We start from the raw sequence: 11281 nt of genomic DNA, 5'->3' as shown, positions 1-11281 counted from the left end.
TCAGAACTTGTTAAAATATAGGTAGCTTTGTACATGCGCATGTTGTCCTTTGTCTCTCTCCCTCATAAAACATAATCGCGCCTTCCCGGGTGTCATACATATATGCTTCAAAGCGAAACGATTTTCCCAATTTGTGTAATCCTCTACTTTGTTTTGAGTTTCATCCTTGCTCCTATTGCGGCTTTTAAGATGAGAAAAAATCAAAACTTATCAGATTGAGTATTCGTCGGGTTACAGATGCTTCAGTTTTCGACAAGCTAGAGATGTATGTAATTTTGTGAGTGCAAAAATGCTATCAAGGCCATAATTTCAACAGTAAACCTTCTGGTATATGCCGGAAACACTTTTAGGATGATAATTTTTGTGCTAAAGGGAAATTATTGCAATTGCCTAAACAGAAGTAAAAGTTAAAAAAGGATACTGTGCCTTTGGTTCTTTTAACTAAATCGCCACAAGCAAAAACATCAAAGCGAACACACCGTGATAAAAGAGTAAAAACGGAACTTAAACATACACAGCTCGATACCCAGCAAGTAAGTTAATTCAAGTAAAACACAGGCTAACATGAGATTAAAATTTTAATATGCGAAATCCTATACTGTACATTAAAAACCGTACTGTAGAATCATAATTTCCCAACGTAATGCAGGTAGAAAATATTCGTTTCTAGTTGTCACAACAATTCTGCAAATACAAATTTATATTTATACATAACACCTCTTCTTACGTGTAAAAAAAAATAGGGCTACACGCACTCCTACCAGATTGAGAATTTTGGGTAAGAACAGGAAAAGATTCATGATGTGGCGAGGATTTCAAAATACGAGTTGAGTTCGCCATTCCTTCAACTCAAGAGTTTCTACAGCGGACAAATGATTATTGTTATGTTTGAATTGACATTGACTGCCAATGTATGTTATAATATACAATGGCCAATATAAACCAAATTACCATGGTTTACTTTGCTGTAAATAAAAAATTAATGGATTTTCGAAAACTAACTACTGATTGAGTCATATGGTACATGTAAAAAGTAAATGTGTGCGTCACTTTAAAACGTTCACCGTCGAAGGTATATTTACTGCATTGCTGTTTAGGTCATACGATTTTTCAACTTTTAGTCCCGGAGACCATTTTTGACATAATGTTATAAACATTGTAACTATCTAAAATCTAGTAAAATTTTGAAAAAATAACATTTTACAAACTCAGGATAATCAAATTTGTAGCTCGGCCTCATGGACTGGGTTGACCTGATCGACAACTTGTTTTTCGGTCCACTGAACCGAGTATTCAAACTTAAAACATACTACTCTATGTCTTATAGACCGACATGGCAGTGAACGTATTAAATTGAAATGATAAAATCACGAATAAAAATTGTTTCTTTTATATTATGTATATTTTTGTCAGGCTGTGACGTCGTGTGCGAGCTCTTTCAAAACTCGTTACCTTGATGAGCTTATTTGTATAATTTTAGTATCAGGAAAATGACCTTAATAGTTCTGACCAGTTTGACATTGACATTCAATTAGGGATAATTTGATCGTCCATAGAAATAGGTTTAGCAGGATATTTTATTTGTCATCAGTAATATACGACATATTTTGGTGTCTCTGTAGATACAAAACTAGATATTGCTTTGTATAAAAATTGTAGCATTATCTTGGAAACAAAAAGCAATAAATAATTCACGGAAAAAAAACGTGGAACACTAAGGTTTACAAAAGGAACACAAACCCGCAATTCGGAGGCCAAACATGTATTCCTGTTTCGTTTATTTTCTGGGCCATTGCGATTTCCTTGGTGCAATTAAAACCGGCTTATCTGCATAAAACGGCCGTCGCAACGCGAGATGACGCAGCCCGTCCGCGCTCTTCCACTGTCTCTAAAGTGGCTCGTAAATAGTTTTCCAGAGTCGTATTTAAAAGCTGTTAGATTCGTAAGAGGAACTGTTTCAATACTGGCACTGCAAAGTCTGCACGACTATAAAAAACATAGAATTTGATGCACTTCTACGTATTTGTTGACAAGTACAACTAGATATCATCTTATTGGGGCCTCCCTAGTATTCATGTCCCTTACATCCCTAATGAAGGTATGGGTTGCGCCATGTTAGTTTTAGCTGTAGCAGGTGGTGACTGGTTCTCTTTCATTAGGACATGTCTGCCTTTTTCCCAAAAGAAACGGCATTGTAACAAAGAGCTCTTTAAAAATAATATTTTTTTAACAATGTGGTTAATTGTTATGATTTACAAATTGACGACTAGTTAAATTTCAAATTAAAAACCATATTTCGCATGTCAGAATCGTATAGAATTACTGCCAATAAACGGAGTTACAAAACTGAAACGAGCGAAATAGTGTTGTGTAAGGCATTTACATATATCATGTTTCACTCGCACAAAATTTTTAGTAAAACGAATTTTTAAAATTTCCTTTAAATAAATTATTCGACGATAAATGCGCAACTTCACCTTATTTAACAAACTTTCTACCTCGTATAATTTCAAAGATAACAACGCCGATGCATCGAATTTATAACACCCTGCATGCCCTTTAAAAACAATTAGAAATTTTATTGGAAGTATGTGTGACCTATGACACGAGTTGTAGGTCATTGAAAAGAAACAAACAAAATAAAAAACATTTTTTTTTTTTTTAAATTACCCCTTTAACACTGAAGTTATCGTTTTCCTTCCACATTCTATCGCAAAGGTCATTTCAAGGTTAATAGAGATTCTCAGTTAAAGGGCAAAAAAATGGCGCTACCAAGAACCAGTTATATCCGCATTCCACACATTCCACTGCGAAGTGTTTCGCGCTAGTTAAGGGGGATAGTCTACTTAATAAAGAGATAGCTCTGAAGATAAGTAGGTCAGTCGATGACCGTCGGTAAGACAGAGAACGAAAACTTAGAAACGAATGTCAGATAAGGATGTCATATATGTAACAGAAAGTTGACGGTTAATTGTGCGGAGACGTTCGTTGGGGTTGAATAGATCAAACCGCACATCGATCCTTGTCTCTGATCCCCAGGTCGTACGACGCGGAGAGAGATAGGATGATAATATTGGCGAATTCTCCTAGATGTCTCCTTCGTTCGTGTCATCATAACCTAAAAAATATTTTGTTTTGTTTTACAATTTAGTTCCAATACAAGTTTAGATGAGGTACTTTTCACCAGGAAAGCTAGAAGAATGGATAAAAATGTAATTTATTGAAGATACTTATCAAACTTTAGTGTATTCTCAGTCTCAGATATACTCAAATATATAAAATCACATTAAGTGTTTTTTAATACAGGTTAACTAATAGAACATAGAGGCATGTGCATAACCTGAGCGTTAGCTTTAAGTAGAAGTGCTTTTTTTTATTGAAATGTTCCTTTTTCTTTTTATGTTTTACCTCAACATCTCAAAATAAGTGGACTTAAAAAAGGTATTCTTCTGTATGTGCACTTCAAACCTCTATTTCTGAAAATTACTTTATGTAATTGACCCGAGGATTGAGCTAACTAGGTACAGTTTATGTAATGAAAATTTGTTAAGTAAGAATAAGTTAGTGGCTTTCAAGAGGGCCTCTTAAAGCTTTTTATTAAAGTTATTTGGGTTATAATCTTGATCACTATGTGAACTCTGGGATGTTCATTTCAAACTTTAAATGTATTAAAGCTAAGTAATCTGAATTAACAGTTACTCAGGTCAATTAACCAAGGAACTTTTCAAAAAGTCTAATGAAAATTAGAGATATACTTGTACCTACTTTATCGAAGCTCTATTATGCACTTAAACAATTTTATAATTATTCTAATCTGAAGAACCCTCAGAAGCGCCAGTTGTGATGCTTTATGCCAATGGATCTTTTTTTAGGATAATATTTAGGGTTTAGGGGACTACATCATTACTCATAGATCTTGCTCATATATTTATTGATATTAATTGTGTGGTACAGGGTGGGACATGTCATATGTACTCGAAAAGTTCAAATATAGGTGAATAAAAGAATTTAGAATGTTCTGCTCTTTGGTATTTTGTATAACAGATCACTAATATCTTTATATGAAGTTTTTGTCCTATTTAAAGGCATATAATACGTAGTTTAATTCATGGAATGTCAGGAGGAACAAATTCCTAACCAATACCTCATTAATAAAAGAAGAATATCGTTTCATAAACCCAGAGACTTAGAGGCCAATTACCGAAAATCACCCCTATTCACATGATGTATGTGGCGGATAAAGACATTCAAACTTACAGGTGGAGTCCCTTGGTTATAATAATTTTAATTACTGCAGTTTTATTGCCTACTAAAATGAGCCATTTGTCACCTGAATTATTTTACGACCTTGCAAAAGAGCAGGCAGCGATTAAAAGTTAAAATGCATGGCCCGATCATATTGCTTTATTAGGCGAATCGCCTAAGTCCTACCTCTATCGCAGGAAAAGTTTCTGAGCCCATCGATTTTATAGCAAATTTAAGGATTGCTTGCCAAGGTACTTAAGGCAAAGTGAATTAAGACCATGCAACCCCTATCTTCTCTAAAGGAAATTCAAATTGTCGTCTCTCCAGCAAATATATCTCTCACTTTAAATCCATATAATGTGACAGGAAAGCAAAGGAAGGAATATCGCAGGACGCACATAAAATCGGGACTGCGGGGCCCTCTTTAAGAGCGTTCTAAATTGTAGTAAAGGTGTCAAGATAGGTCCAATTTAGTGGGCAATTGGACGCGAGTAATGCGCCCTTTAAAGGATTGACCAACTTGGAATGGCTCCTGTGACATTATCCTGGAAACGGGGCAGGAAATGACCGGTCTGTGATTAGACGAGCTGGTTTCGGACAGAGTCCTAATTAAAACCTATAACTAACGTCGCCAACACTCTCCAGCCCCGAAGAAGTTGTGGCTTTGTAATTTTGCCGTTGAAAACGGTTTAGTGGTCTAGTGCGCAAGCTCGTTTATAGTTTTCAATAAATTTCAGTCAAAGTAGAGAGAAGGCATTTTGGCTGCTAAATATCACGGAGTCAAAATGAAAAAAAACTCAACAGCGCTTGGTATATAAAAATAATACATTGCTGTAATTACTAGAGATGTTCAATCATGCCATAAGCTGGTTCGTATAACCCGAACTCTCGTAAATTTTGAAGACCACGAGAAATACATTGCTCTCATAATAAGAGCAATCTAGCATAAGCAATTTGTTTATGTGTATTCGTATATCCGGGGATCGAGTTTAACAAAACCATGATTCCCCAACTCGGCGAAAAGGGAGAAAATTAAAACAGAAAAAACAGGCTAAATTTCTGACTGAATTATTGAGATTAGAAATTTGGCTTATTTCTAATAAAAATTTATAACTAGAGAAGAAAAAATTTACATTTCATAGTAAACAGAGATTTTTAAGAAGTTGAAATAACATACATTTGTACATGCAATAAAATTCTTCTTTTTCTTAAGAATCCTAAATTTTCGCATTTGTTTCATGCCGATAATGTTGAAGTCTGGATGCCCACTCTTTACGCTTGGCAATAAGAGCCAAACTATTCACATATACAGGGTGTAACAAATCATCATGAAGATATTTTAGTGGGTGATAGTACATACAAAATAATAAAAAGTGCTCATAGATTTAAGATCAGAAACGCACCATTTTCGATATACAGGGTGACAAAATTTCTTATTCTCATATTTTGCGTTTTTCTTTTTAAAATTTTTTATAATTTTGTTTTCGTTTCAATTTATTTTTATTTTAAGAAAGTTGATAACTGATTCAGATGATTATTTTTTTCTTTTCTTTCTTTAGATTCTTAATTTATATCGATAGATTTTTTAAAAAATTTTACGAGAACGGTGAAAAATATGAAAATACCCACTTTACCTAAAGGAAGTTTCCTATTTATTATTATGAACTCCTTAAAAGTAATAGAGATAACTAGATCCTTCAAAATCCCGCCATGTATAAATTTTTGGACGAAATTGTTGCTAGTTCATTCAAAAAATAGAAATGCTGCTTCAAACCACATCAGCGGTTTTAATAACTCTGTTGAGTTACACTTCTTCAGCAGCAGACCTTCTCATCAACTACGAGTATTTCACTTCAGATAGTCTCAAATTCGACTTTTCAGCGGATCAATCCAATTTTATTCTCAGCGACAAGAATATTACGATTTACAGTGGAGCTATCCACTGCATCAGGGTGCCAAGAACATACTGGAGGGATAGGTTAAGGAAATTAAGAGCAGCCGAATTTAATACTGTGGAAACTTACATTGCATGGAACTTGCATGAATAATGCCGCTATATCAATTCGGTAATCAGGATTTTGCAAAACAACTATAATATAATTTATTTTAGGAAATACGGTTAAAATAAAGTTCATAATTTATTATTTTGCTATGCGTCAAGCGTTCGAGGTCATTGTCCATTATCCATCAATAATGGATTGTTTTGTTATGTTGACTGATTTTAGGCATATAATCACCAGTGACTCCAATTGAGTTTCGTTTTGTAACTAAACATCATTACTTGAGGAGGTTTAATGTTTCTTAACATCGTATTATTTTAAGCTGTAGAATACTTTTATTCAAAGCACTTATTCAAAATAAAGTGAGATAAATGGGATGATAAAAACTGTAAAAGGTAAAAAATATACACAAGATGTATATAAATGCCTTTTTTCTAATTTTGACATATAAACTAACAGTTTTCTTAATCGAAATCGGTGATTTATGTGGTTTGCATATTCTAACTAGTTATAAAATGAAAGCAGGTACTTTCATTTCACAACTCCACTTAACAAATGGGACTGGTAACAATAATGGTTACTATAGAGAAAGAGAACCAACGACTCCTTAGATGAGGCTGTGTACCTTTGGTTGTCTGATGAGGGTCCAAAAACACGAAACTAATAAGGGCCTGCTTTGTAATTCAATATCTACTGATACAACGTAAAACGTTTCTCAACACGGCAGTGAAATCTCCTGTGTTAATCATTGGGGTTGGTGGAACTCCTTGGATTTAATATATGATAAAAAAAGCCAATGATCTATAAAGTTCATGATAGAGGAGTGAAGTTGAATCGTCGCATCTAAAATTTAATTGTACCATTTAATAGATGATTAAAAATGTCTAACTGCCTATGTTTGTAAACTTCTATGTTGCGCATTTTGGTTAAGTATAAAACCTCTCGGCAGTAATGGGACAGTTTCCATCTCAGTATGTAGCATACTATTTCTTAATCAATTCTGAAATACTAGTTACAGAATTTGGAACACTCTGTATAAAGAAACGTTATTTCAAAGTGAATTTGGCTTTGGTGGAGGTGGTTTTGAAATGTCAGATTTCCTCTATATCGAGGAGTTCATTCAAACTGCCCAGGAAGAAGATTTGTTGATCATCATAAGATCTGCACCTTTTTTTTGTGCCGAGTTTGAGTTCGGTGGATTTCCGAACTTTCTACTCAGAGATAGCAATAATATAACAACCAGGACTGACAATACTTACTATATGGGCTATGTTACAAGATTGTATTTCTCTAGCTAATAATCTTCAGTAATATCCGTAATTTCCTCTAAAGATGTTTCAATCAATTGATGTCTAAACTAGCAGTCCTCCAGTTTACCAAAGGGGAATCGATCATCATGTTACAAGTTGAAAATTAATACGCAATTACAGGGTATAAAAATCAAGCTTATTTGTTACATCTAAGGCGGTTGGTGTTGGATAATGGTACTGCAATATCTCATAAGTTTAATTGAAGTACGAGATTGATGATTTAGGCATCGTTGAATTTTTGGTTACTGCCGATAACCCATGGCGAGGTACTGATGGTACTGTAAAAGATTATTTCTTGATGACTGATAACTTCGACAGCGATCCCCAGACTAATTTGGATGACCTTAAGACTTTACAGCCAGATCGCCCTGTGATGGTGATGGAATATTGGTCAGGTAGACAACAACTCGTCGCTCAGTCATAATGACCCAGCATGCAATAGGCAATTTTAATCTTAAAGGTTGGTTTGATTACTGGTCCAAATCCCACCAAGTGAAAACAGTAGGAACGCTCCAGTCCAGTTTAAACCAATCTTGGCGTATCCAGCGTTAGTCAATATGTACATGTTCATTGGTGCTACCAGTTTTGGGTTTCTTAGTGGCTCTGAAAATTTAACATTTGACGATTGGACTACAAGTTTTCAGAAAGATGATTCCTGCAACAAAAATTTACAAAGATCAAAGTTATTTCAGATTTTCTGTTAATGGTCACTAGCTACGACTACGGAGCTCCATTGGCTGAGAATGGAGATTATACGGGAAAATATTGGGTGGCCAAGGAATTATTGGAAAAAAATAATCCTATTAAAACCAAACTTCCTGATACCCCAGAACTTATCGAAAGAACTGCATATTCTACAGTTACATTTGAGCAGCAAATAGGACTGTAGGATCTTATTGTGCAGGCGCCCTCTTATCAGACAAAGTCTCCAGTTTCAATGGAGTGGATGGACATTAATGGCAATAGCGGACAAAGCTACGGTTATGTTGTATACCGGAAGATTGGTCTTAACTTATCTAAAAATTCATATATGAAAGTTGAGGGTACAGTAAGCGACACTCTAGTGATTCGCTTCAATGGTAAACGAGCATCTCCAATTTTGGAAAATGTTGCGGACTTGGATAATTATGGAACTTGAAGAACCCTTGACTCAACTCTGATCCTTAACGATGACGAAGTGAATGACGCACAATTGGATATTATAGTAGAAAACTGGGGAAGGGTCAACGTTGGAGCGTACAAGCAATACAAAGGAATTTGGCAAGGCAATATTATAATTAACGATGAAGTGATTAATGACTGGACCATGTATGCACTAGAATTCAAGAAATCGTGGACAAATGGTTTAAAGAATTTACAATTTGTGCTTACAATAAATAATACATTTCCAGTTTTGTATAAAGGGACTTTGACTCTACAGAGGACCCCGAAGCATACTTATGTTTACACTGAGAAATGGACTAAAGGTATTATGATAATTAATGTTTTCGTACTGGGGAGGTATTCTCTCATGGGTCCGCAGCAAAGTCTGTACCTTTCATCTCCCGCATCTTTTTTGAGGGAAGGGTCAAATGATTTGATAGTATTTGAGGAATTTACTGGTCAAAAGCAAATGACTTTTGTAACTGATTTAGTATACACTAATTATTAATACATATTTTTTGTCAACTAAATATCAACAAGTTCTTTTAATATATGCGTTAAAATTGTTCATTAACAACCCCGTTAACGTGCGATTTTTCATTAATACAGGATTTTGCGCCCGTTGTGTGATAGACTTAATGTGGCCATGCCTGATTGCATTTGACCAATCAACATCTATGCTTTGAACATGATCTGTATTCTCCACTCATAAAGGATTAAAACTATATTTGTTGAGCGTTAATGTTTAAAACTTGGAAAGTCCAAGTCTGTCTATTATTACGTCAAATTCTTATTTTTCAGTTCGTTCCATTCGCAACATCCCTGATACCCTGATATAAAGAATCTACGTGATGCTTTACTTCAAGAAAGATTTTCCAGTTTGCACGCCTCTGTTTCGATAAATTCGAATCGCATTGAGAGTTGACGTGATCCAGTGGCGGAGCTAACTAACGTTTAATCAATATCTAAAAAAAGACCAAGCAATTACTTAAAAGGGGAGTGGTGGGGTAAGTAGCGACACGTGTTTCCACTTACTGACTTTAATATGTTTTCTAATTTTGAACAGTTATGACTAATTTATTACACATTTAAACGCAAACACTTATTCGTGCGCCAATGGTCTTATGGGATTTTTACCCTAAAATAATGAATTTGCAATTTATTAAACAATGAAATAAATTCATCTTTTAAATCAGATTCAACTAAAGTTCCTAGCTAGATTTGCGTGAATTTTAATCCCCTGAAAATCATTGGAGTTTTTCAAACTTTGAAACGGCATATCCTTGAATTCCAAATCGCTAATCTTTGCCCGAATTTAACCGACCTCGCATCTTTTATAGTTACCGAGCTCCTCATGGTTGAGTTCCAAAAACGGACACCCCGTATATTCACAAAATTCATCACGTCAAACTTCTTGCTTATGCCACCTCCTCTACCTAATTGACGCTAATCTAATAATTCTTGTTCAATTATCAATATGGTCTTTGGCATCGGATCCACTCCTAAAAAGAGTTGAGCTACTCTCTACACCCCAATGCCCTTCATTTGCTGTATTGCGATAAGATTCAGTTCCCTTTTACTGACTGCTCTTGTTAAGCCAAGTTGAACGGGAGAAATGTGTTTGTCTTGAGAACTTTGAACGATTTAGCCGATCAGGCAACCTCCACCCCTGGTGTGTTCTTGCAGAAATGAAAGTTTACGATATTCGGGCAGTTACCAGGCACGAGCTGACGGCTTACTTGCGATACAAACTGTCAAATCGGGACCTGATGGACAACTATCGGACGTGCGTCGCATTTGATTGACCTTATTTCTCGTGCTGATGGGGAATCAATACCATCTTTTCTGTCCCTTCCTGAAAGCACTGCCCCTTATCGAACACCCCCAATTTTGCTTTATTGTTTATCCAATAGACAGTACGTGTCTTATTAGAATCTTTCTCCCTCTCAGGTGACGTTAATTAACGTAAAACACGCCGATTTGTATTCACTTCAATTCCGCGTTTCCTGGAGCAATTTTCATTAGTTAAAACAAAAACAAAAACAGAAAGAGGGCATTCTAAATTTTATTCTAATGTCGACTCTAGCTCGGATATTGCCGAAAAATATTGCTAGTTCAGGTAAAGCGTTCTCTGTGTCTCCGGGTAGCGTTCGGGATGGTTTAGTGCACGGCTTTAGAGGTAGAATTACAACATTTAGAATATACGTGCTTCCGGTTAAATTGTATGTTGCACAGAACGGAGAAACAATTAAAACAATCGACCTTGTGCATCTCGAATACCAATCAGAACCGGGATGGCGAGATTGGAGTGGGGCGCGTATTATTAGGATTTTGAAGACAAGAACGGACTTTCTTGATGGGTCAAGTTATAGAGGCGTACGTGCTCTAAAGAGCATCCAACCAGCCATATGTTAAATTCACTCACAATGTGTAATTAACTTTTTAAAATCCATTATTGTTTTTTGTATGCGTCGTCGGGTTTTGTTACAGAGAGGTCTTAATTGAATGCTTTGAGCACACGCGGCATTGGAAAATGTGATTAATGACCATTTTCCCGGATAGTTGAAAAGTACCCGTATTCGT

At 35.4% G+C, this 11281-nt stretch overlaps 1 pseudogene; it reads left to right on the top strand.

The window, feature by feature from the left end:
• Positions 1-6005: 6005 nt before the first annotated feature.
• Positions 6006-9206, top strand: LOC136414177 (beta-galactosidase-1-like protein 2; annotated as a pseudogene).
• The last annotated feature ends 2075 nt before the right edge of the window (positions 9207-11281 follow it).

Source organism: Euwallacea similis, chromosome 16 (genome assembly GCF_039881205.1).
Source record: "Euwallacea similis isolate ESF13 chromosome 16, ESF131.1, whole genome shotgun sequence".
NCBI classification, from domain to species: domain Eukaryota; kingdom Metazoa; phylum Arthropoda; class Insecta; order Coleoptera; family Curculionidae; genus Euwallacea; species Euwallacea similis.
This window is presented reverse-complemented; position numbering and strand designations above follow the sequence as displayed.